Source organism: Mastigoproctus giganteus, chromosome 10, assembly GCF_048544385.1.
Source record: "Mastigoproctus giganteus isolate SK-2022 chromosome 10, ASM4854438v1, whole genome shotgun sequence".
Lineage (NCBI taxonomy): Eukaryota > Metazoa > Arthropoda > Arachnida > Uropygi > Thelyphonidae > Mastigoproctus > Mastigoproctus giganteus.
In genome coordinates, this window is record NC_143584.1 from 205279047 (window position 1) to 205306495 (window position 27449).

The 27449-nt window shown below is 39.0% G+C and overlaps 1 protein-coding gene across 2 annotated transcripts in view; it reads left to right on the plus strand.

Annotated features, from left to right (window-relative positions):
- Positions 1 to 4214: 4214 nt before the first annotated feature.
- LOC150079802 (uncharacterized) overlaps positions 4215 to 27449 on the plus strand; it is a 215908-nt gene continuing 192673 nt past the window's right edge. For both annotated transcript variants that reach the window (XM_090382543.1, XM_090382544.1), the window contains exons 1-2: positions 4215 to 4313; positions 26232 to 26348. The gene's annotated coding sequence lies outside the window, so the exon portion shown is untranslated. The remainder of the gene's footprint in view (positions 4314 to 26231; positions 26349 to 27449) is intronic.

A 27449-nucleotide genomic window follows, 5' to 3' on the forward strand; every position in this document is an offset into this window, starting at 1 on the left:
ATATCGCATTCAAGAAAATTAGAAATCTGTGTATTTAGCAGTACATATTTCCTCGTGGTTAGCACAGTTGGTAGGATCGCCGTTCTCCCACATCAGGTGGAAAAGACCTAAGTTGGAATTCGGAAGGAATTTTCATGGGTGTTTTTCAAACCGTGGCTGAGTAAGTTGGTCTCAGGCCAGGGTAGCATGGTTTTTATTCTCGGAAACTCGGGTTTTTCGTCCAGCAAACAGAAAATCGACCTCAGAACACACGCAATTTACAGACAATATACATGGAGCAACAGGGCCTTAGTAGCCGAATCTTCTAAAACGCAATAACAACAGTGCATATAATTATTTTTCATTTTTATGGCTTTTTGTTTTGTTAATTTTTCAATAATTTTGATTTCTACAATTTTTCGTTGCAAATGTATAATATTTCAGCTAGGGCTATATAAGGAGGGAATACGGTTTCGGGCTCCCGGCTATGATAGGGGCGACAAATTCACTTATACGAGGGGTTTCCGAAAAGTAAGGTAACACATTTTCTCTCTCGATGATGTTTAATAATACGAAGTTGAAATTACACACCAAGAAATAAGTGAACATGCACTACTTCTCCGCAAAGTCTCCAGTTTTATCGATGCACTGGTCCCAACGATGGATCAGTTTATCAATACCAGTACTGAAGAAGTCCGTGCCCACACGTAGTAACCAACATCTAACCGCGTGATGAACTTCCTCATCCGTGGTGAAATGCTTTCCTGAAAGGTGTTTTTTCAGAGGGCCGAACAGATGGAAGTCTGAAGGCGCTAAGTCTGGGCTATAGGGGGGGATGTGACAGAGTTTCACAACGATTACGGTGCAAGCATTCACGAGTGGTGTGGAGTAGCGTTGTCGTGCAACAAAATCATGCCGCTTGTCAGGAGTCCTGGTCGTTTGTGTCGAATGCTGGCTTTCAGTTTTTCCAAAGTTGCACAGTAAAGCTGTGCATTGATTGTTCCTCCCTTCGGCAAGAAATCCACCTACAGAACGCTGTGGCCATGACTTTTCTGACACTGAGAACAGTTTTGAATTTTTTGCGCACAGGAGATTGTGGATGTTTCCAGGTCATGGAGTCTTGTTTGCTCTCCGGGGTAAAGCGATGAACCCACGTTTCGTCTGCTGTGACCGTGCGAGCGAGAAAATCCTCTCTTTCGTTGCTGTATCACAACAGGTTCTCCAGACAGATCCCCATGCGTTTTGCTTTGTCCTCCTCTGACAATTGTCGGGTCACCCAGCGGCAGCACACCTTTCGAAAGCCAAGGACATCGTGAACAGTCGACTTACTCACGTCACTATTTGTGCGATTTCACTTGCCTGTTTTCAAGAACGATGCCTTTAATGCGCGAAATTCTGTCTTCTGTCTTGCTCGATGAAGGCCTGCCCTTCCGATGTCGATCTTCAATGTCAACACGGTCCTCTGTAAATTCATTGCACCAAAAACACACCTGCTTCTTTGTTATCACCTTTTCGCCATACACAGCAATCAATTCATAGTGAATGTCACTTGGTGAAGATCCTTTTGCTTGCAAAAAGCGAATAACTTCACGAACACCTGTTTTGGACTACACTCGCACGGTAGCTGCCATTTTGCGACTGAAATCTGCTATGAGGCGACAGTACCGCAAAACTGCACTGGCGGTCTTTTTGAACGTTATTAACGGGTCTATCTGTCCACTGCCTTTCATCTCATTCTCTTTCACCATTATTAAGAAAAAATATGTGTTACCTTACTTTTCGGTCTGCGCGTGTAGCACAGTGGTATCGTCACCGTCCTCCCCACACCGGGTGGAAAAGGCCTGGGTTCGAATCTCGTCGATGACGAGAGGAACTTTAATGGGCTTTTTTCACTCCGTGGCTGAGTTAGTTGGTCTCAGGCGTAGATAGCAAGGTTTTTCTCCCCAGTAACTGGGGTTTTATCGTCCAGCAAAACAGGCAAAATCAACCATAGAACATACGCAATTTACAGACACAAATACGGGTTAATGTATTTAATTACGGGAAACCCTAAAATAATAATAATAATAATAATAATAATAATAATTACCTTACTTTTCGGTCTGCGCGTGTACAGTGGTATCGTCACCGTCCTCTCCACATCGGGTGGAAAAGGCCTGGGTTCGAATCCCGTCGATGACGAGAGGAACTTTAATGGGCTTTTTTCACTCCGTGGCTGAGTTAGTTGGTCTCAGGCGTAGATAGCAAGGTTTTTCTCCCCAGTAATTGGGGTTTTTTCGTCCAGCAAAACAGGCAAATCAACCATAGAACATACGCAATTTACAGACACAAAATACGGGTTAATGTATTTAATTACGGGCAACCCTAAAAAATAATAAATAAATAATTACAGTACCTTACTTTTCGGAAACCCCTCATAATTGCATTTTTCTTATGTATTCGGACGATCCAGGGTAGGCCCATCTTTTCCATTAGGCATCTTGCCGAGGGCCTGCGATGTTTTTAGGGCTTACTGAAAAATAGGGACTAGAAAAGATATAATTGAAATAGAATTTTCAGCAATGAAATTCTACAACCTCATTTTTAAACACATATTTCTAAGATAAATTCTTTTCATTAACAATGACATGTAAGACAAAGCCTTACAAATATATTTCTCTTAATAAGAATAGTGTAAGGAAGTAAAGTAAGGAATAAAGAAAACATCATTACAGAAATATTCCCATTAGTGAGAGTAGGCCTGACGTTAGGCCACTTAAGGAACATTGTAAACAATGGTATGGCAGGTGCTGAAGTAGGTTAAAATTAAAATCTTTGGAACAATAGTTTAATCCCTCTATTACACTGCTACTGAAAACAGAAAATAGTGCATTTTGGGAAAGGGTGTCGGTATGGAACAAACGCAAAGGTATGGTCAGCAGCTGATCTAGAGGTAGATGATGATGTAGTTGGATTTTAGGAGCAACGGCAACTAAGGCCCTATTAGCATTAGCATTAGTAGAGGCATTTGATGCAAGAAAGCAAGCTTATGCAGCATCAGCCAAAAAAAAAAAAAAACCACTTCCACTTCACCCCTCTGTTTGTTCAAAATACCTGTCCAGCTGAGCCTTAAACTTATTTAGGCTATCAACTTCCACGACAAGGGATGGAAGTCTGTTCCACCAACCAACCACCCGCTGGCTAAAGGCAAATTTCCGCACGTCTATCCTACATCTGTCTTTCCTCAATTTGAATTTATGCCCTCTCAGGTGATTATTCTGAGCAAGAGGAAGTGTTTATTGTCTATTATTCCGTGTTTATTGTCTGTAAATTGCGTGTATCCTGAAATCGATTTTCTGGTTGCTGGACGAAAAACCTGAGTTTCCTGGAGGAAAAACCATGCTACCCTCGCCTGAGACCGACTAACTCAGCCACGTTGTGAAAAAGGCCCATAAAAATTCCTTCCGTTATAATAATAATAGTAATAATAAATATAAGGAAGTAATTAAGAATGAATTAGTTTAGTGTTTGTAGCTACAGAGATAGTTCATACTGAAGCCAAGAAAATGCGAATCGGGTATGAGAGACATTAGTAGTAGTAATAGTAATAGTAGTAATAGTAGTGGCATGTGATGCAAGAAAGCAAATGTATGAGCTTATGCAGCATCAGCCAAAAAAAAAAAAAAAAAAAATCACACCATTCCCTCCAAATGCCTGTCCAGTTCCTCCTTAAATTTATTCAACCTATCAACTTCCACAACGACAGATGGAAGTTTGTTCCAGCAATTAACCACCCTCTGGCTAAAGGCAAATTTCGGCACATCTATCTTTTCTTAATTTGAATTTATGCCCCCTTAGGTTCGTAATCTGAACAGGTGGAAGGATCCCATCAGAATTCAGCGTGCTGAACCCATTCAAGGCCTTATTCACATGCTATCATTTTATGGAAATGATAGCCTGTACAGCATATCATGTTTAACAAATTAAATGAGAAAAATGAATAGATTAAATGTAAATGTTATTTATATACTTGGAAGTAATTTTGTGTAGTAAATTACTTTATTTTATTTATAAAAAACTAAAAAGGCCATTACTATCAACCATTGTGTTTTTGCAGTCAGAAATGAGGCGTAGCTGTCATGCGCTATCTACCACGTTGGTCATGCGAACAACAAAGTGACGTCATGTTCTTGACGTCATCTATCACTTCTGTAGTTCGCCTTTAAAATCGCTAATTTGTGGTTGCTCATTGCTGATTGGTTAATTTGTTTATTCCTTTGCACGTTGAAATGTGACGTGCGATAGGATGAGATATGTCCTATCTTAAGTATAGGAGGAGAGAACAAGTGGTTGGGGTAAATTATCATTATTGTTTGATTAGTGTTTCGAAATAGTTTTGAATTTCTAATAATCAGTAACACTGAAAATAAACAGTGCATTTATTTGAATATCAAAGTTTTTACCACGTTTATAACCAGAAGTTAGCTAAAATAAGTACCCCACTTTAGGTGTGTATTCACACATCGAAAATAAAAAATGAATGTCGAAAATATATACACAGGCGAATATTTAATTTATATAAATACTTGTATATTTATATATGTTGGAGAGAATATATTTATTATTATTTTTTTAATTGATCTGGGCTACAGCTACAAAATATCCTTATCCCCAGCTGGTCTTTGTAGCTTCATTCCTAGACAAAACTGTACCAGAACACGAAGAGCATGTTCTGGTACAGTTTCTTTATGGTAGCTTTTACTTTGTAAACTGGTATTTTTTGTGCATTGAAAGGCTTTCACTTTTGCTTAAAATTCATTTCTTTGTTATTGATGCACTACGTTATAAAAGACGTGCATTTATTTTAGTGATATTTACCATGGACAACAAAATTGTAAGGACGCTTTTAATCCCTGGTAAAGAGTAGATTTTTATGAGCACATGAACTATATTTAACCCTTCCATCCTTTTATATTAGTACTAGTGGAAAATGATGTAGGAAAGCAAGCTTATAGAGCATCAGCAGAAAAAAAAACAACCTCATCTGTGCATTCCCCTGAAATTTATCTTCACCTGTTTTAACTCAGCATTAGTTATTGTATTGCTGGACAGGCTCTGCTGGAAAATATTTAATTCTGGTGATTCACTAGTTGGAAATTAATAATTATTACTTTTTGTACCTTCTTAATAGTGTCTTTAGTCTTGTATGCATTGTTAGTGAAATACTGCATTTGATCACAATGGTATGTTTTCCACTATCCAAAAGCTTATGAAAGTTCACCATTCACCAATGTGGGTGTTTTCAAGTAAAATAAGAGAAATTCTGATACAGTTTGACTGCACATCAGCTAACCCAAGTGAATTTTCATGTAGTGAATGTTGGAAGAACCACATGAAAAAATGATGGGAATGATATTGTGTTACTATTCATGCCACTATACTTCATTGCATACAGTGGCAGAATTAAGTGTTCTGCATAGAACATATCTATGCAGAACACTTAAATATGTTCTGCATAGAACATATCTTCATAGCCACAGATTTCAATACATAGAATCACTGCATGTACAAATTGTAATGGCTGTCATATATTGAAACAAAAGAACTGTAAGTGCTTCTGTAAAAAAAAAAAAAAAAAAAGAACTTGTGTCCAGACCTTGAGATATACAGGGTGTCTCAAAAATACACGGTATAACTTCAGGAATGAGTTCCTCATATGTAGACAATAAAAATATTTTATATCAACATAGTTCCGGAAATGCTTGGTTTCCGAGTTTTGAAGGTCTGTCTATGACACTTTTTTTTTTTTTTTTAGGAGCATTAGCAACTAAGGCCATATTGCTCGGGGAATATGCGGTGGTCATTCCCTGACCTTTCCACATCTTCCGTATTTGGTGGTGACAGGCTCGAACCCCGGTCTAATCAAGAAGCGTGTGCTATGCACTGCTGCTCCTTCCCACCTGGCTACGGAGGCACCAATCTATGACACTTAACTGTTCACATCACCTTATAGTAATTGTTCAAAATGTCCACCTTCTGCCTGAATACAGGCCTCACATCGATGTCTCATGGACTCGCGAAGATGATGCCAAATTCCTGGCATGTTCCGTATTGTCTCACAACCTGCCACAATTCGATTGTGGAGAGTTTTCACATCATCTACCGGAATCGAATACACCAATGACTTTAAATGGCCCCACAAGAAGAAATCTAGTGGGTTTAAATCAGTGAGCGAGGAGACCAAGCAGTTGGTCCACCTCTACCTATCCACCGACCAGGAAACCTTCGATTCAGGTAATTGTGGGCTAGGTGGCTGAAATGTGCGGGAGTGCTATTGTGCATGAAGTGTGCTTGTTGACGAATGATCAGTAGTGTGTCATCCAAGAAATCAGGCATGTTGTTTTCCAGAAAGTTTCTGTATGCCTGCCCTGTGAGTTTGTTTGGAAGTACATGGGGCCCAAATAACTTATCACCAAAAACATCTACCCAGATGTTGAGACTGAACTGCTGTTGGTGATGTGATGGAAGAATTGCATGTGGGTTTTCCTCAGCCCATACATGCTGATTGTGAAGGTTTTGTATTCTGTCTCGTGTGAACTGTGCTTCATCTGTGAATATCACTAAGGCAGGAAAGTGAGGAGTTGTACCACACTGCTGCAAGAACCACTGGCAGAACATTACTCACGCAGGGTAATCTGCTGGTGACAAGGCCTGTACCCATTGCAGATGGTAAGGATACAGTTGTTGTTCTTGCAACACTCTCCAAATAGTTGAACGTTGAACAGCCAGTTGCATTGTTATTCTGCATGTGCTGATTCCAGGAGTGGCATGCACAATGTCCAAAATCTCCTGGGCTTCAGGAGTCGTAGATCTTGGTCGGCAGCATGAGGTGTAAAGGTCTCATGTTCACAAAGGCAGCGATGGATACCTTCAAATGTTTTCCTGTCTGGACATCGTTCTGGGAACCTTTCGTGGTACAAACGACGAACCTCCAGAGCATTGCCGTCCACCAAACTGTACATAAAGTGCATATCCGCTTGCTCCTGATTTGAGTACATGATCGGAATGGAAAACCAACAGATTCTGTCAGTACCTTGTGATGAAGGAAATCACCTGTGGGAGATAAGACATTCCGGTTAATAATCCGGGAACCAAGCATTTCCGGAACTATGTTGATATAAAATATTTTTATTGTCTACGTATGAGGAACTCATTCCTGAAATTATGCCATGTATTTTTGAGACACCCCGTGTACATGACTATATTCCAATCTATTATTCTGCCAGAAAGAATCCACTGTAGTGGAGAGAAATTCTACAGGCAGTTGAAGGTGATTGGTTAGTTGCACTCTTCTCTCTTATTCTATATACCTTTTACTCACATAATTTTTGCTACTGACTGCTTATGTAAACAGTGCATTTTTTAGTCTAACAGTTTGTTGATGAGAAGGTGATGGTGTTGTAGCATGAGTGCATTACAGAATAGCAGAATACCTTTCCTTGCCTATAGAAATTCTCTCTAATAGTAATGTAGCTTGAACCTGTTTGCAACATTCTCAGAATTGCCTTGGAAGACTTTAGAACTTCTCCAGTTCAAAGCATGCATGTAGAAGCCCATAAGTACTATTGCATCTCAGAAGGAAAATTTTATTAATAACCACTTAATGCATTCCAAAATTTGGAATGCATTAAGTGGGTGCAAAAGCATCCTATTTGACCATTCCTCTTTGAACCTCAGTGATACTATTATACAGAAATAAGGCCCACGCAAACAGACTTGTAGGCATTATGCCTTCATGATGTAATTTAGATCGGAACCTACAGATTAACAAAATATATAAAAATGTGATAGTTATTTCTGCTATTGGGAAAGATATTTCATACTGAGCTTAAATATAATACAATTTCGTGCTACCTATGTTCAAAATTATGATGCTGAATATAATCAGATGTACATTGATGGCTGAAAGTGGGATAAGGGACACAGAAGCCTACACCAATTATAAACTAGTCTGCAGTTGTGTCATTGAGGGGAGGGATTAAGCAGGCTAAGGTAGATTGTGAGAAGTCTATTTAAGATTGCCAGAAAAAGTAGCAAAGAAGTTTTTACTTATGTTAACACAGAAGTAATGGGATAAACCACATTAGTTCACTAGATATGAATGGCATAATTATTGATATAATTTTATTTAAATAATTTTGTGATAACTGTGAGAGGAATGCAGAAGAGAAATTGTTGGCACCAAAAGTATTGAGGCACACGGGGGAGGCTGATGGATTATATCCACTTATATTAAATGAAGCAGAAAAGAGATGAGCAAACTGTTAGCTATAATTATAAGAGCATACATGGATTCAGTGGACGTCCCTACAAACTGAAAATGTGCATATTCCTCGTATTCACAAAGGAGAATCAGAGGCTAAGTGAGTAATTAGGAAAAATATTTGAGTCAGTGATTAAAGAAGTAATACAGGATCATATCGACAGGAACTCAATTATATGGAAGGATTTGTTCAGGGGACCTTGTCTGACCAACCTGATTAGCTATTATGACATAGTCACAAAGGAACTGGATGCAAAAAAATAATTCTGACATCATATACTTGGATTTCAGTGAAGCTTTTAATACTGTTCCACATGAAAGACTGCAGTACAAATTGGAGCAGTGTGGCATTAGGAGTAAATTATTGCTATGGATAAAGGGATGTTCAAATGGCAGGAGGCAGAGAGTAATTAATAATGGCCACTTCTTTTCATGGATTAATATTTTTAGTGGAATCTTTCAGGGTTCAGTGCTGGGCCCTTACTGTTTTCAATATTAATGATATCAATGAAGGCATATCAAGTTTAATGTCTAAGTAATTAGATGATAGAACAGTTGGCAAGGTGGTTAATGGAAAAAATCAAGGCATATCACTTCAACAAGACCTCGAAAAATTAGACAAGATGGGCTAAGTAGCAATTGATATTTAACTTTGATAATTTCAAGGTATTGAATATGGGTTGCAGTAATCCCAGAATAACATGTGACTTGGGTGGTACCACACTCAAGTGGCGGAGAACAAAAAAAGACCTAGGGGTAATTGTATAGCCCAACATAAAGTTCTGTGAGCAGTGCTGACAGGCTGCTAGGGCAGCTCATGGGGTTCCTTAGTTGATATACAGGAATTTTGCAGTAGGGATAAAGTGATTTTCTTACAGGCAGCATTAAAGCACATTACTGTGTGCTTTAATGAGGCTGATCAATGTTCTTTTCCCTTCAAATATTGATTAAGCTTGGTTTTATTTCCAACTTAGAGCCAAATACCATTATCCACTGTTGCTTTATCAACTATCCAAAGGCAGAGCAATCACCTGCCTAGACTACACAACTGATCCGTCGAACGATCGGAAAGTCGAAAAAAAAACCCCTTCTCACCCACCTACAGCAGGCCTGGCAAACCCACTGGATGACTTCGACAAAAGGGGAAGTCACTCGAAGATTCATACCGGATAATCAACTAGTGTTTCCCAAAAGCCCAAACTGGTTTTCACTGGGACTGCTGACATCTTACCTACTCACAGGACACGGCGCAATAAGAGCAAAACTCTGCAGTTTCGGTTTGAGTGACACCCCTCTCTGCCATTGTGAACAGCCAGAGACGTGGGAGCACCTCATGCACCACTGCCAACTATACGAAGACCTCCGCTGCCTCTTAATAACCAGAATACGTTTCTCGCCAATAAACCAAGAACAATATCTCCTGGAGAGCGAGGACAATTATAAAGCCTTAACGCAGTTTGCGCAGGATCTTTTTACTAGAAGAAGAACATACCCACAACCTTAGCAGGAATTTTCCTACAAACCAACCACTCGTCATCCAGAATAATGATCCTTAGATGTGTCAACCAAACAAAAACCTAACAGCTACAATCTGAAGAACAACTAATTATTAACTTAACCTGGATCTGACCACTGGCTTAAACCGGAGTCATTATCTGAACTTGACCACTCACACGGACGGGACATGTCCTAGGAATGGCATACGAAGACCTGACAAAGACATTGTGCAGTTTGCTGCCGAAACATCATTAAGCGATCTGAACCGGGCACCCTCACTCGGTTCACTTTTCTTCCCTTTCCTTGGCAGGGAGATGGTTACTCTGTACCCTCCCCCCTGCCATCCCCTATCTTCATCTGGTGAGGCATGGGCCTGCCCCACCGACTTTTGGGGTTATCTTCACTATTGACCCCATATTTCTGTCTTTCACCCACCAGTCTTTAGTCTCCCTTCCCTCTCTAGCTATCTTGCGACTAGCGTTTGACCCCTGTCAAAACTACACAAGCCCCACACAAAAAAAAAAAAAAGGAAAAGGAAAAATTAACTCTACCCCGCATAACTTATATCTCTTTCGGTCTGACCCAATTTCTAGCATTTCTCTCCCCCCCGCGCCTTTTTTTTTTTTTTTTTTTTTAGGTCCTAGCCACTGAAATCTCAGGAAATTAGGTGGCACGACCTGCCAGAGTAAATAGTAAATCTCTAAAATACTGGTGTACCTGGTCTGCCTCCACGAGGTATAGTGTGGGCAACGGTGGGTCTCATTTGAGACCCAACGGCTAAAAGACCAGATGAACAACGGTACAAAACGTTACACACCACAATATCCATACACTTTTAAACCTCTGGCCTCTACAGTGTTCTGTATCACACCACAATGTATACTACGCGGAGATGGGGGAAACCCCTGGTGCCGTTAGACCCTAAACACACTATACACTATATCCACTGTTAAGCCTAAGTTGCTAATAATAGCAAAAAAAATCCCTTTCCATTTCATCCATCCATTCATTCCAAATATTTGTCTAGTTCTCCCTTTTAAGCTGTCAACTTCTACAATGACAGATTCAAGTTTGTTCCAGCAACCAACCACCTGCTGGGTAAAGCAAATTTCCACACATCTATTCTACACCTGTCTTTCCTCAATTTGAATTTATGTCCTCTTGGGCGATTAATCTCTGAGGAAGAATCCCATCAGCATTGAGCTTTCTCAAACCATTCAAGGCCTTATATACCTCGATCAGATCACCTTGCAGATGCCTAGTCTCCAGACTCTGTAATTTGTAGAATTTAAGCCTTTCTTCATAAGAGCAACCCTTTGTTCCATTCACTAATCTTGTTGCCCTTCTCTGTACTCATTTCAGCAGCTCTACATCCTTCCTAAAATGAGGCCTCGAGATCTGTATACATTGCCTTATACAACGGGATAATCACCTTATCTGTGCTAGAAAAATTCCTGTATGTCATTGAGAAGACATCATGAGCTACTCTTGCAGACTGTCTGCACTACTCAGAAAACTTTATATCTGATTGCACAATTACCACCAAGTCCTTTACATTCTCTACTACCCTGAGTGTAGTACCACACAGTTGATACATTACCCTGAGGTTACTGCTACCCACATGCAATACTTTACATATGCCAAAGTTAAACTTCAGTTGCCACCTCTCAGCCCATCTGCTCAACTTTTCTGGATCCTGTTGTAGTAGCATACTGTCATTACCAAGGATATTACATTAATATCCTTACAATCCTATATTACATGATTCATCATCATCATCAGCCATTTTCAGTCCACTGCAGGATGAAGGCCTCTCCAGCAACTTTCCAGTTCCTTCTGTTTTGAGCACTGGCCATCCATTTACTACTCAAAAACTCATGAATTTCATCTATCCATCTCCGCCTTTGTCTTCCAGGTTTTCTTCTAGCTCCTCTTGGGTACCATTCTGTTATTTTCTTAGTCCATCTGTCATCATGTCTTCGAGCTATGTGTCCTGCCCAAGACCATTTTAGTTCTTTAGTTTTGATAAGAATGTTCTTTACTTGAGTTTGCTGCCTAATCCATGTGTTTCTCTTCTTATCTAAAAGTCTGATTCCCAATATAATTCGTTCCATTCTTCGCTGTGTAGTTCTTAGCTTCTCTTCCATTCTTTTGGTGAGTGCCCAAGTTTCACTTCCATAAGTCATGGTGGGGAGTATACATTGATTCATTATTTTACGTTTCAGACAAACTGGGATATTGCTCTTCAGTATGTGACTATATTTCCTGAATGCTATCCATCCAAAATTTATTCTTCTCTTGACTTCCAGCCATTTATCATTATTCCAGCTAATAACTTGTCCCAGATAAGTATATGACTCCACCTTTTCAATTACTGCTCCTTCAATCATTATTTCCCTTTCCGTGGCATACTTGTTCATCATTACTTTTGTTTTAGCCATATTCATCTTTAGTCCAAAATCCTTACTAACTGTGCATAACTGATTAAGATTTTCCTCTAATTCTGTGGGATCGTGGCTTATGACCACAATGTCATCTGCAAATCGTAAATGGTTTAGGTACTCTCCGTTCACATTGACTCCTTTCTGCGACCAGTCTAATCTTCTGAATGCTTCCTCAAGGGCAGCAGTAAACAGCTTTGGAGATATTGTGTCTCCTTGTCGAACTCCTTTCTCGATTTTAAATTTGCTGCTGTCTTTGTCTAGTCTAATAAAGGATGTAGCACTCTCATATATTTTCTTCAAAATCATAATATATGGAGTATCTATGCCTTGTTTTTCCAGTGCCCGAAACATTGCCTTATGCTGTATGGAGTCAAATGCCTTTTCATAATCCACAAATGCCAGGCATAATGGTGTTTTATATTCATTTGCTTTCTCCATTAGCTGTGATATTACGTGAAGGTGGTCCATAGTTGAGAATCCTGTCCTAAAGCCAGCTTGCTCTTTCGGTTGATTCTCATCAAGTATTCTTTCTAATCTGTTAGTAATGACCCTTGTGAACAACTTGTAGATATGGGATAACAAGCTAATTGGTCTATAATTTCCAATTTCTGATTTATCTCCTTTCTTATGCAGCAAAACTATGATTGCATTATTCCACTGCTTAGGCATCACACCTTTTCTAATGCACTTTGTGAAGAGCCTTGCCAGTTTTTGTGTTATGTCTCTTCCTCCCAATTTTAACAACTCTACAGTAACTTCATCTTCCCCCGGGGCTTTCCGATTCTTCATTTTCTTCAATGCATGTTCTACCTCATCAGGAAGAATATCGGGTATGTCGTATGTGTTGCTACTTTGCAATCCATCTTCCCCACTGCTGGTATCATTCCCTCGCTCCTTGTATAATTCTCTATAGTAGTCTTCTGCTATTTGAATTATGCCTTCTCTGCTGTTTATAAGTACACCATCGCTATTCTTCAGTTTCAGTATCATTTGTCTTTCTGTATTACTGCTCATGGCTGCTGATTTAAGTCCTTTGTTTTCCCTTAATGCTTGTTCTACTTTTCTTGTGTTAAATCTTATGTCATCTCTGTCTCTTTCTCATGGCTTTGCATAACTCAGTATACTCAATTTTCTCCTTTTCAGTGTTTATCTTGCTCTTCATTTGTCGTCTTCAGTTCATCATGACAAGTGTTTCTTGACTAATTTTTTTCTTCTTTGGATTTCTTTTTACCTATAGGTTTCTTGGACTTAATCACTTTGAGAAAGTTGTAATATTCCTCATCGATATCTTGGTCCTGAGCAGTCTGCAGAAGCTCAAACTTGTTCTTAAGTTCCAGTACATACAGCTTTTTCTTCTGTTATCTCAAAGACCTTCATATTATTTACTCAAGTCAGGTTTTTCCTTTCTTTTCTTACAGCTATATCAAGTGTGCATCTTACCATTCTGTAATCACTTCCAACATTTACCTTATTCAGGACGGTAACATCATTCACAATATATCTTCTGTTAGTGAGGATGAAGTCGATTTTATTAGTTGTTAATCCATTTGGACTCTTCCATGTCCACTTTCTGTTAACCCTTTTCTTGAAAAAAGTGTTCATTACTGACATTCCTTGAGATTCTGCAAATTCCACAAGTCTTTCACCTCTTTTATTTCTTTCACCAATTCCAAAATTTCCTATAGTTCCTCTTTCTGCGCTGTTTTGCCTTTTTCCAACCTTAGCATTGAAGTCCCCCATAATAATAGTGTAGTGGGTTTTCTGCTCATCTAGAAGACTCTCAATTTCTGTGTACATATCTTCAACCTCTTCATCATCATGGCTCGATGTTGGTGCATAAATCATTATAATCTTTAGCTTGTACCTCTTAGAAATCTTGAGTATTAGTCTTGACACCCTTGGCGATGTATTTTTGAATTCCAAAATGTTGTTTTTAAAATCTTTATGGACCAGAAACCCAACTCCACCTTCACTCCTTTCACTGTTTCCATTGGTGTACAGCAGATTTCCACTTGATAAACTTATAAGTGATTCATTTCTTCTTCTTGTTTCAGCCAAACCGATGATATTCCAATTCACATTTTCTAATTCCTTTTCCAGCTCTAATATCCTGTCTTCACCGATGAGTGATCGTACGTTATAACAGGCCAAGTTCAATTTCCGTGCATGGCAGCCTGGTCGTACCCAGAGATTCTTAGCACCCTCTGCTTCCACTCTGATCCTCTCGCTGCCATAAGAGGGAGAGTGAAAGCTGCTGGGGACTGAGGGCCATTTGTATTGTTGTGCTCTCATTGCTGGAGGGTTTAGTCTTTTCCTCTTCACGCTGACCAGGCGTCTTGAAGAGAACCACTCTACACATTCGTTGCCACCTAAGTGACGTAACAGGGCTTACCATCGAGAAGGTGTGCATGAGTGGATTTTAGGGAGGCAGGCCAACCGGACTTCTCCTAAATCTTCTGTAATAGAGAGATATTGGATCCATCAGTGTTTTAGGCTGAGTGTCTGATAACACACAGGATACCTGTTCCCCTCTAAGCCCCTCATGATTATCATGATTATCTTGTTGTAAAAGGCAATGGTTATGCCACATTTAGGAAGGACGTTGGAATGGGTGCAGAAAGGAGAAACAAGGTAGATTTCAGTTGTGCAACTTGCAGCATTTGAAAACTATGCCTGCTACAGCTCCAACTAAAGTATTTATGGCTTTAAATGGATTGTCGTAGTAGTGGCATGTGATTCAAGAAAGCAAGTGTATGAGCTTAGGCAGCATCAGCCAAAAAAAAAAAAAAAAAAAAAATCACACCATTCCCTCCAAATGCCTGTCCAATTCCTCCTTAAATTTATTTAACCTATCAACTTCCATGACAGATGGAAGTTTGTTACAGCAATTAACCACCCACTGGCTAAAGGCAAATTTCCGCACATCTATTCTACATCTGTCTTCTTGATTTGAATTTATGCCCCCTTAGGTTTGTAATCTGAACAAGTGGAAGGATCCCATCAGAATTCAGAGAACTCAACCCATTCAAGGCCTTATACACCTCAATCAGATCACCACGCAGGTTCCTAGTCTCCAGCCACTGCAATTTGCAGAACTTAAGCCTCTCTTGGTAAGAGGATCCCTTCATTCCCCTCACCAATCTTGTTGCCCTTCTCTGTACACGCTCAAGCAAATCTACATCCTTCCTAAAATGAGGCCTCCAGACCTGTACGCAGTACTCAAGGCGTGGCCTGACCATTGCCTTATACAGAGGGACAATCACCTCCTTTTCCCTGCTAGCAAAATTCCTATATATCATTGACAAAACCCCATGACCTGCCCTGGCAGCCTTTCTGCATTGCTCAGAAAACTTCATATCTGACTGCACAATTACTCCCAGGTCTTTTTCATTTTCTACCACCTTAAGTGTAGTACCACACAGTTGGTACGTTTCTCTGGGATTACTTCTACCCATATGCAGTACTTTGCATTTGTCAAGGTTAAATTTCAGTTGCCACTTCTTAGCCCATCTGCCCAAATTATCTAGATCCTGTTGCAGTAGCGCACTGTCATTAAGAACCCTGCCAGGCGCCTCTGTAGCCAGGTGGGCAGGAGCAGCAGTGCATAGCACACGCATCTTGATTAGACAGGGGTTCGAGCCCGTGACCACCAAATACAGAGGATGCGGAAAGGTCAGGGAATGACCACCGCATATCCCCGGAGCAATATGGCCTTAGTTGCTAATGCTCCTAAAAACCATATAATAACAACAACAACCCTGCCAACCTTTCTATCATCTGCAAACTTCGACACTAAGCCTGATATACCTTCATTAGTATCATTGATAAATATACAAAACAACGGAGGACCCAACACCGAACCCTGTGGGACTCCACTAATAACATTAGTCCACGAAGAGCAGCACCCATTAATTACCACCCTCTGTCTTCTCCCACTCAACCATCCTTTTATCCATTGTAGCAACTTACCCTTAATACCATTCTGCTCCAATTTGTACAATAGTCTTCCATGTGCAACAGTGTCAAAAGCTTTCCTGAAATCCAAATATATGATATCAAAATTATTTTTTGCATCCAGTTCCTTTATAACCACATCATAATATCCTATCAAATTTGTCAGACAAGACTTTCCCTTAACAAACCCATGCTGTGTCTGAATTATTGCTGCAGTCTTATCTATATGATTCTACAATGCATCTTTAACCAGTGACTCCATTATTTTACCCAAAACAGAAGTTAAACTAACTGGTCTGTAATTACTCGTGTCACCCTTCGATCCCCCTTTGTGAATTGGGGATACATTTGCACATCTCCAGTCCGTGGGGACCTCCCCTGAGTCCAAGGATGCTCTCATAATTATGGCTAAGGGTTTGCTTAGATGCTTTTAATATAACTGGATAGATCCCATCCGCCCCAGGTGCCTTTCTTATGTTTGACTTCAACAATTTCTCCTCCATTTTGCTCTCAGTTATTACAAAATCATTAAGCACCCTTCTACAATTTGATAACCTTGTGGCATTTTCAAACCTTAATAACTCCTCATGTGTGAATGTAGATGCAAAATACTCATTCAGTTTGTTTGCTATCTGAGCAGGATCATCAACAGTGGAACCATCAATATCAAGTGGACCAATCAGATTCATCCCCTTCCTTTTAGAGTTTATATAAGTAAAGAAATCCTTGCTGTTTTTCTTAGCATCTTTTGCCAAAGATTTCTCGTAATCCGCCTTCGCCTGCCGAACCTCCTTTGTGACCTGATTACAGAAACTTTTAGTAGAATCCATGATTAATTCCTTGAATGCTTCCCACTTAGAATGTACTGTTGGTAACATCGTCAGTTGATCCCACTGTACAGAATTTAAAAACTGTCTGAGACCACTGTACTCACCTTTACGGAAGCAAAAACCCTTTCCTTTACCCCTGATGGTAATTATATCTTTAAGTAAATCCCAAATCAGTACACTGTGATCACTGCCACCTAGTGGTTCCTTTTCTGCAAATTCTTAATACACGAATGATCACTGCTGATAACCAGATCAAGAGTATTACCCTCTCTGGTTGCCTCTCGAACATGCTGCTGCAGAAAACTCATCCAATAAATTCAAAAAATTCTTACTAGTGTGTGAGTGACCAACCCACAAGTTCCAGTCAATATCTGGGAATTTAAAATCCCCCATTATAAGACATTCTGATTTACTAGCCCACTCTATTTCTCTGAACAGTTGTTCATTGTACTCATTCGAGTCATTAGGCCTATAACACACTCCTCTTATTTTTGCTTTCGCAGTGCTTATGTCTCACCAAACTGACTCAACAGTCCACTGTTCATCTATATCAACTGGATGCACTTCTTTTGATTTTATGTTTTTCTTAATTAACAGCATAACACCTCCTCCCTTCCTATCCTTTCTGTAGACATTGTACTCCCCAAATTCCAGTTCTGCATTCCTTATATCTGTGTGACAACACGTCTCTGCTATTCCAACAATATCCGCCTTTGATGTCTTGACCAGCACTTCAAATTCATCAAATTTATTTACTCTACTTCTAGAATTGGTATACATACAGCTATTCTTATTCTTAGTTACCCTAACACATCCCATATACCCACCTGTTCCATGATGACTGCCATCAGTCCCTGAAATCCCCAGCACCCCTTGCTCCAGATCGCTACTTATTCTAATAGAAGTTGTGCAAGAATCACCTTCACTCCTGCCTGCGGCTACTTTTAACCTTTTAGTCTGTGAATTCCCCCAAGCTAGCAGTTTTCCGACCCACCTAACACTGCCTCGATAGCATCAGCAAATATTCTTGCAACCTTTCTATTTAAGTGTATCCCATCCCTGTAGAAGCAGTCTCTCCTGTTAACAAGCACAAACCACCCTGGAAAAAATTCTACCCCTTGAGCCTTGCACAATCTTTCCAGGGCCGAATTGATTGACAAAGCTCTCATCATGTATTCCCTCCTATTGTGTCTGGGCAGAATTGCAGACACTTTCAAATTTAACCTTGACTCACGACTTTTTTTTTTGCAACATTGACCTGTACTTGTTAAGTAAATCTGCAGATCTCCTACTCTTAATGTCATTGGTGCCAACGTGTACAACAATATCACCTTTTGTGCCCTTAAAAGATGATATATGCTTTACAACATCATCAACTTTTGCCCCTGGCAGACATACCCTGGTCCTGTTCCATCTATCCTTTTTACACAATATATTCCCCGTCTCCTTGACAATTGAGTAAACTTAATGTTTATTCTTTATAGGATGACACAAATAAAGGGGGATATAAATTTACATTGAAAAAAGATGGTTGCAGGATAGATGTGTAAAAATTTGCTTTCACCTAGAGAGTAATTGATTGCTGGAACACACTTCCATATAATGTTGTGGAAGTGGATAATTTTAATAAATTCAGATGTGATGGAAAAATAATTCAATAGGATATTTAATACCACAAAGCCTTTATATTTATCTTTCTCTCAACACATTTTTACAAAAGGTATACCACTCCTAGTGACAAGATGTTTGGCAAGACCATGCTGCCAATATAGAAATTAAAATGCAGTCATTTTACTCGACTTCCAGCAACAGGGAAACAAGACAAAAATATCTCTTTCCAGAAGAACATTAGCATTAGCATTAGTAGAGGCATATGATGTAAGAAAGCAAGCTTATTCAGCATCAGCCAAAAAAAAAAAAAACAACCACTACTCCCATTTCACCCCTCCGTTCGTTCGAAATACCTGTCCAGCTGAGCCTTAAATTTGTTTAGGCTATCAACTTCAACAACAAGCGATGGGAGTCTATTCCACAAACCAACTGCCCGCTGGCTAAAGGCAAATTTCCGCACATCTATCCGACATCCGTCCTTCCTCAATTTGAATTTATGCCCTCTCAGGTGATTATTCTGAGCAAGAGGAAGAATCCCATCGGCATTGAGCATGCTCAAGCCATTCAAAGCCTTATACACCTCTATCAGATCACCTCATGCATCAGACACTCCTGTAACTCATCTCACTGACAAAGGTGTTCCACATTGTACTCACTGACATTCTATTCTTATAGTCAAACATTTTATTTGATTGCTCTTGTTATTAGCACGAAAGATGAGCTACAGGAATCTCTAACACTGAAGCATATTTTAGGATATAAAGAAAATCTGGTTGAAGTTGTATATCCACCTTAAAATTGGTTTTTTTAAACAGCACCATTTAGCCAAGATGTGGCCATTATGGCTAGGAGTGGATTTGTAGTTACACGGAACTCGGAAAATGTTGAGGAAGTGTTTTGAAGTAATGAGAAAAGGAAGGTTACAATTCGGGTGAGTTGGAAAATACAGCAACACAGACAGCCAAATGACACACTGCTTGCTTGGCTGTTCAATTAAGCAATATACATTGTTTAGACAGTTTGGCATATGTTATCTAATAGAGATTGCCCACTGGCTGATGAGAAGCCAAGTAAGCTTTGAAATAGCTGTCCTGGTGGCATTTCAGGTTTTTATATGCATGGTTTTTTGCCTATTTAGATAATGGAACTTGTGGGTTGGTCACTCACACACTAGCAAGACTTTTGCAAATTTATTGGATGATTGTTTTCTACAGCAGCATGTTCAAGAGGCAACTAGAGGGAGCAATTATTCATACATTAAGAATTTGCTTATAAAGGAACCACCAGGTGGCAGTGATCTCAGTGTACTGATGTGGGATTTACTTAAAGATGTAACTACTGTTGGGGGTTAAGGGAAAGGTTTTTGCTTTTGTAAAGGTGACTACAGTGGTCTCAGACAGTTTTTAAATTCTATACAGTGGGTCCAACTGATGATGTTACCAACAGCAAATTCTAAATGCAAAGCATGCAAGTTATTAATCTTGGAAGCTACTAGGCTTTTCATATCAACTGAGAAATACTGTTCAATGTTTAGACCTAAGTGGATGCCAGATGATCTAATGAGACTCTTGGCTTAGAAGAAAAATGCATGGATGCATATAAATTATCAGGTGATACAGAAGCCTCTGGTAAATATAAGCTGGTCTGTAATCAAGTCACAAAGGAGGTTAGGCAGCAAAGGCAGATTACGAGAAATCTTTGGCAAAGGATGCAAAGAAAAACATCAAAAACTTCTTTACTTATATAACTGTAGAAGGAAGGGGATGGATCAGATTGGTCCACTTGATATCGATGGTTTAACTGTTGATCCTGCTCAGATAGCTGCCAAACTGAATGGGTATTTTGCATCTACATTCACCCATCAGGAATTCTGTAGAGAAGTGGAGAACAGAAGCTTATTAAACTCTAACAGGGAGCTAAATGATTTTGTAATAACTGAGAGCAAAGTGGAGAGGAAATTGTTGAAGTTAATCATAAGAAGCACCCTGGTATGGATGGGATCTATCCAGTTATATTAGAGGCGACGGCAAGGGAAGTAAGCAAACCCTTAGCCATTATTATGAGAGCATCATTGGACTCAGGAGGTCCCCACGGACTGGAGATGTGCAAATGTTTCCTGAATTCACAAAGAGGAATCAAAGGGTGACACGAGTAATTACAGACCTGTTAGTTTAACTTCTGTTACAGGGAAAATAATGGAGTCGCTGGTTAAAGAAGCATTGCAGGATCATCATTCAGACATAGCATGGAATTGTTAAGGGGAAGTCTTGTCTAACCAGTTTGATTGGATACTATGATTTGGTCACAAAGGAACTAGATGCAAAATATAATTTTGATATGATATACTTGGATTTCAGGAAAGCTTTTGATGCTATTGCACATGGAAGACTACTGTACAAATTTTAGCAGTATGGCATTAAGGGCAAGTTGCTACAATGAATAAAAGGATGGTTGAGTGGGAGAAGACAGTGAGTGGTATTAGCATTAGTAGAGGCATTTGATGCAAGAAAGCAAGCTTATGCAGTATCAGCCAAAAAAAAAAAAAAAAAAAAAACACTTCCACTTCACCCCTCTGTTCGTTCGAAATACCTGTCTAGCTGAGCCTTAAACATTTTTAGGCTATCAACTTCCATGACAAGGGATGGAAGTCTGTTCCACCAACCAACCACCCGCTGGCTAAAGGCAAATTTCCGCACGTCTATCCTACATCTGTCCTTCCTCAATTTGAATTTATGCCCTCTCAGGTGATTATTCTGAGCAAGAGGAAGAATCCCATCAGCATCGAGCATGCTCAAACCATTCAAGGCTTTATACACCTCTATCAAATCACCTCGCTGGTGCCTGGTCTCCAGACACTGTAATTTGCAAAACTTAAGCCTTTCTTCGTTAGAGCACCCCTTTGTTCCATTCACTAATCTTGTTGCCCTTCTCTGTACTCGTTCCAGCAGCTCTACATCCTTCTTGAAATGAGGCCTCCAGACCTGTATACAGTACTGTAGGTGTGGCCTGACCATTGCCTTATACAAGGGAATAATCACCTCCTTATCCCTGCTAGAAAAATTCCTATATATCATTGACAATACACCATGAGCTACTCTTGCAGCCCATCTGCACTGCTCAGAGAACTTCCTATCTGCCTGCACAACCACCTCCAGGTCCCTTTCATTCTCTACCACTGTCAGTGTAGTACCACAGAGTTGATATGTTGCTCTGGGGTTGCTGTTTCCCATGTGTAGTACTTTACATTTGTCAATGTTAAACTTCATTTGCCACCTCTCAGCCCATCTGCTCAACCTGTCCAGATCCTGTTGCAGCAGCATCACTGCCAACCTTCGTATTGTCTGCAAACTTGGACATTAAGCCTGATATACCATCATCAATATCATTTATAAATACAGAAAACAATAATGGACCCAACACCTGAACCCTGAGGGACTCCACTAATAACGTTAGTCCACGATGAGCAGTGTCCATTGATTACCACTCTCTGTCTTCTCCCTCTCAACCACCCCTTTATCCATAGCAGCAATTTGCCTCCAATGCCACACTGCTCCAATTTGTGCAGCAGTCTTCCATGTGCAACAGTATCAAAAGCCTTTCTAAGATCCAAGTATATAATATCAAAGTTATTCCCTGCATCCAGTTCTTTTGTGACTGCATCATAGTATCCAATCAAATTGGTCAGGCAAGACTTCCCCTTAACAAAACCATGCTGTGTCCGAGCTATAACTGAAGTCTTGTCTAGATGATCCTGCAGTGCTTCTTTAACCAGTGCCTCCATTAATTTTCCTGGAACAGAAGTTAAACTCACAGGTCTATAATTACTTGTGTCAGCCTTTGATCCTCCTTTGTGAATTGGGGTCACATTTGCACATCTCCAGTCTGTGGGTACCTCCCCTGAGTCCAAGGAAGCTCTCATAATTATGGCTAAGGGTTTGCTTACTTCCTTTGCTGCCTCCTTTAATATAACTGGATAGATCCCATCCACCACAGGTGCCTTTCTTGTGTTTATCTTCAACAATTTCTCCTCCACTTTACTCTCAGTTATTACAAGATTCTCTAGCTTTCTGCCAGTGTTGAATACACCTCTGGCATTCCCCTCGCTGAATAACTCCTCATGTGTGAATGTCGATGCAAAATATTCATTTAGTTTGTTAGCTACCTGAGCAGGATCATCAACAGTTGACCCATCAATATCAAGTGGACCAATCTGATTCATCCCCTTCCTTCTAGAGTTTACATAAGTAAAGAAGTCTTTGCTGTTTTTCTTTGCATCCCTTGCCAAAGATTTCTCGTAATCTGCCTTAGCCTGCTTAACCTCCTTTGTAACTTGGTTACAGATCAACTTATATCTATCATAATCTTCTGTGTCACGTGTTAATTTGTATGTATCCCATGCATTTTTCTTCTCTGCCATATGTCTCATTAGTTCATCTGACATCCATTTAGGCCTGAACCTTGAACAATATTTCTTAGTTGGTATGTAAAGCCTAGTAACTTCCAAGATAAGTTCTTAGAATGCTTCCCATTTTGAATTTGCTGTTGGTAACATCATCAGTTGGTCCCACTGTATAGAATTTAAATACTGTCTCAGTCCATCGTAGTCGCCTTTAAGAAAGCAATAACCCTTCCCTTTACCCCTAATGATAGTTACCTCTTTGAGTAAATCCCACTTCAGCACACTGTGATCACTGCCACCTAGTGGTTCATTTATCTGCAGATTCTTAATGCATGAAGAATCACTGCTGATAATTAAATCAAGAGTATTACTCCCTCAAATTGCCTCCTGAACATGCTGATGTAGAAAACAATCATCCAATAAATCCACAAAAGCCTTGCTAGTGTGTGAATGACCAGCCCCCAAATTCCAGTCAGTATCTGGGAAATTAAAATCCCCCATTATAAGACTCTCTGATTTACTGGCCCACTCTATTTCCCTGTACAGTTTCTTATTATACTAATCAGAGTCATTAGGCCTATAGCACACTCCTACTCTCAATTTTGATCTCCCAATGTTTATGTCACACCAAACTGACTCGACACTGCACTGTCCAGCGATGCCGACTGGCTTCACTTCCTTGGATTTTATGTGTTTCTTAACTAATAGCATAACCCCTCCTCCCTTTCTGTAGACGTTGTACTCCCAAAATTCCATTTCTGCATTCGTTATATCTGTGTGACACCACGTCTCTGATATCCCAACAATATCTGCCTTTGATGTTTTGAGCAATACCTCAAATTCATCAAATTTATTTACTAATCTCCTAGCATTGGTGTACACGCAAGTATACATGCACCTGTTTCTATTCTTAGCTACCCTAACACAACCCATGTGTTTACTTGTACCGCAATGACTCCCAGCAGTCTCTGAAATATCCTGCATCTTGTTTTTCAGGCTTCTGCTCATTCCAATAGAAGCAGTGCAAGAATCTCTTTCACCTCTGCCAGTGGCTACTGTTAATCTTTTAGTCTTTGTCAGTGGACACTGCTTATCATGGACTAATGTTATTAGTGGAGTCCCCCAGGGTTCGGTGTTGGGCCCATTGTTGCTTTTATATTTATCAATGATATTAATGAAAGTATATCAGGTTTAATGTCCAAGTTTGCAGATGATACAAAGGTTGGCAGGGTTGTTAATGACAGTATGCTACTGCAACAGGATCTAGAAAATTTGGGTAGATGGGCTAAGAAGTGGCAACTGAAGTTTAACCTTGACAAATGCAAAGGACTGCATATCGGTAGCAGTAACACACAGTTGGTATCCCAGAGAAATGTACCAACTGCGTGTTACTACACTCAGGGTGGTAGAGAATGAAAAATACCTGGGGGGCAATTGTGCAGTCAGATATGAAGTTTTCTGTGTAATGCAGATAAGTAACCAGGGCAGGTCATGGGGTCTTGTCAATGATATACAGGAATTTTGCTAGTAGGGATAAGGAGGTGATTATCTGTTTATATAAGGCAATGGTCAGGTCAGGCTATGCCTTTAGTACTGCATACAAATCTGGAGGCCTCATTTTATGAAGGATGTATAGTTGCTAGAACAATTACAGAGAAGTGCAACAAGATTCCTGAGGAGAACGAAGGGGTCCTCTTACCAAGAAAGGCTTAAGTTCTCTAAATTGCAGCATCTAGAGTCTAGGTATCTGCATGGTGAGCTGATTGAGGTGTACAAGTCTTTGAATGGTTTGAGCAGGCTCAATGCTGATGGGATTATTCTTCTTGCTCAGATTATGAACCTGAAAGGGCATAAGTTCAAATTGAGGAAAGGCAGTTATAGATACATATGTGGAAATTTGCTTTTAGCCAGCAGATTGTTGATTGCTGGAACAAACTTCCATCTGTCATTGTGGAAGTTGATAACTTAAATAAATTCAAGGAAAAACTGGACAGGTTTTTAGAGTAAATGGATTGGTGAAATGGGAAGTGTTTTTTTTTTTTTTTTTTTTTTTTGCTGATGATTTTTTTTTTGAATAAGCTTGCTAACAGTATTAATTTTTAAGTTGGATATAAGACCAATCCTTAACAGTGTTCTAAGCTGCTGTCTTTTGAATGAGCAGAATATTTCCTATGGTCAGTTATGATCAGTTACTGAATGCAGTAATGCACCCAAATTTGTCTGATTTCGAATTCTACCATGAAGTATTCCTTGCAATCTTATATTATTATATTATTACAGAAACACAATTTTTAAACAATAAAAATAGGAAAAATTATAATAATAATGATGTTAAAAAAATATGAATTTTATGCAACCGAAAATGACAGAGCTTATTTTCTCATTTTGGTTACATATGCAGTTCTTATAAAACTACATTGGTTGCAGCACTATACACCTCCACATGCAGAACAGTGGTTGTAAGTTTATACTTACACAAATTCATCAGTATTGGTTTGATTGTGATGATGCCATCATGACAATCACTGTCTAAATGTGTGTTTATAGAACAAATACTTTTGTTCAAAATCATATCTAAACATCAGAGCCGAGTACATGCACTTTTTCAGCATTTATTATAATTTTTTTTGTGATTACTTATTATCATTGTAGTCTCTCTAATTACTTGATTACATATTTGCGATAATAAAAGAATTAATAAATTTTAATGATGTTTAGGTTGTGCAAATTTTGCATCACTTTATAGTAATCCAAAAAACCACATATACAAGGCCAGTCCCGCTGTGAGAGGATAGAGGTTGATTTGTTGATGGCAGATTCAGATGCAGAAGACACATACACAATGGAAATTGATGCAATGGAGTTAGAAATTAGTTTCAGGAACTTAACTGAAAGCTGCTTATCTTTGTTATAAATTTCTTTATAGAGTTATTTATAAGGTAATTTGGCAGCTTCAGTATTTTCAGCTCCCACAATTGCAAATTAGCCTCCCAGTATACACAGTTGTACAGGCATAATACATGATAAATCATATGAACTAGTGCACAATGATCAGAACAGTTAATGCATCAAAAATAAAAATCTCTAAAAGAAGAACAACTGTAATGAATTGATTTATTTTTACTAGCATTTTTTCACAAATTTAAGGATAATGTAAGATGCATTATTATATAATATACATAGTTTAAAATTTGTGCAATTATATATTCATCTAGTGTACAAGCTCAGGAGCCTACTGGTGGTGGTGTGGAGATACCAGGATATTTTCCAGTGGTCCAGCCTGCACCTGATTTTAGTCCCCAGTGTCAAAATTTTCTATATCAGCAATCTAGGTTAGTAATTAACTATAACTTAAATGTAAATGGTTGGGAACTAGTTATAATTCTCAGATATTTACTCCCTAAATAGCACAATTCTGTATATTGTGATTCTCTAAGAAATGATCTGGTTAATAACCATCATAACATTTTATATAATGAATGCAAAAATTTGATAAATAATCTGTGCTCTGCAAATCAGGGTGACTTAAAAATAAGTTATGGCCTGCAAATGCCTTAGAGTAAAAACAGTTTGTAAATAAATTGTGTTTGTAAATAACAAAGCACTTTTCATCTTGATAAAAGTTAAAACTAAATTTGTTGAGAAAAAGTATAAAAAACAGTTGAGGAGGAACCCTGTAGATCTACTTTTTAATGAAAAAGGACAAAATTTTGTTTCATACAAACTGACTAAATTTATTTAGAGAGGAGGCACTTAGTTGCCTTGTCTTTGATTCCAAATGGTATAATTTAAGCAATTTATTTAATGTGTGCAGTGTGTTACATTTTGGATAAGTTTGTTTCTTAAATTAATTGGATTTTTTTTCTTTTTCTATGATTAATAGAAGTGCAAAGTAAATATAGTTATCTCCTCAATTAATTACCAAGATTATAATTTTATAGGACTCCTAATAAAACCCTGTAGTTTTATGTTTTTTTTCTCTATATATGTATCTCTTCCCAAGCAACATCACTTTCATGAGTTTTACATAACAATACATGCAAAACATGCACAGACTATCTAAAGCTAACTGCTGCATTAAAACTACATTTAACCTGTGATCTTTATTAGAAAAAAAATATATATTTGCTGGATTTCTATTTGTCCAATTTTAATGATATTTGTTTTGGCTTTACAAATATTTTTAACAAGCTCAAATACAAAAGTTCATGAAACTCCATCTACTGGGAGTCCCTCTTTACTTTGCTAAGACAATAGGTGCTTAGCGTGCGTGCATGTGAGAACATGCCTATAAAGTAATATATCAGTAGATGCAATCTGAAAAAATGGGTATATCACAATTAATAGCATCTACTTAAGTTATGATCCATGCTTCCCTGCAGTTAGAGGTTACATAAATTGACAGCACTATCAGTTAATTGTAACTTTGTCCG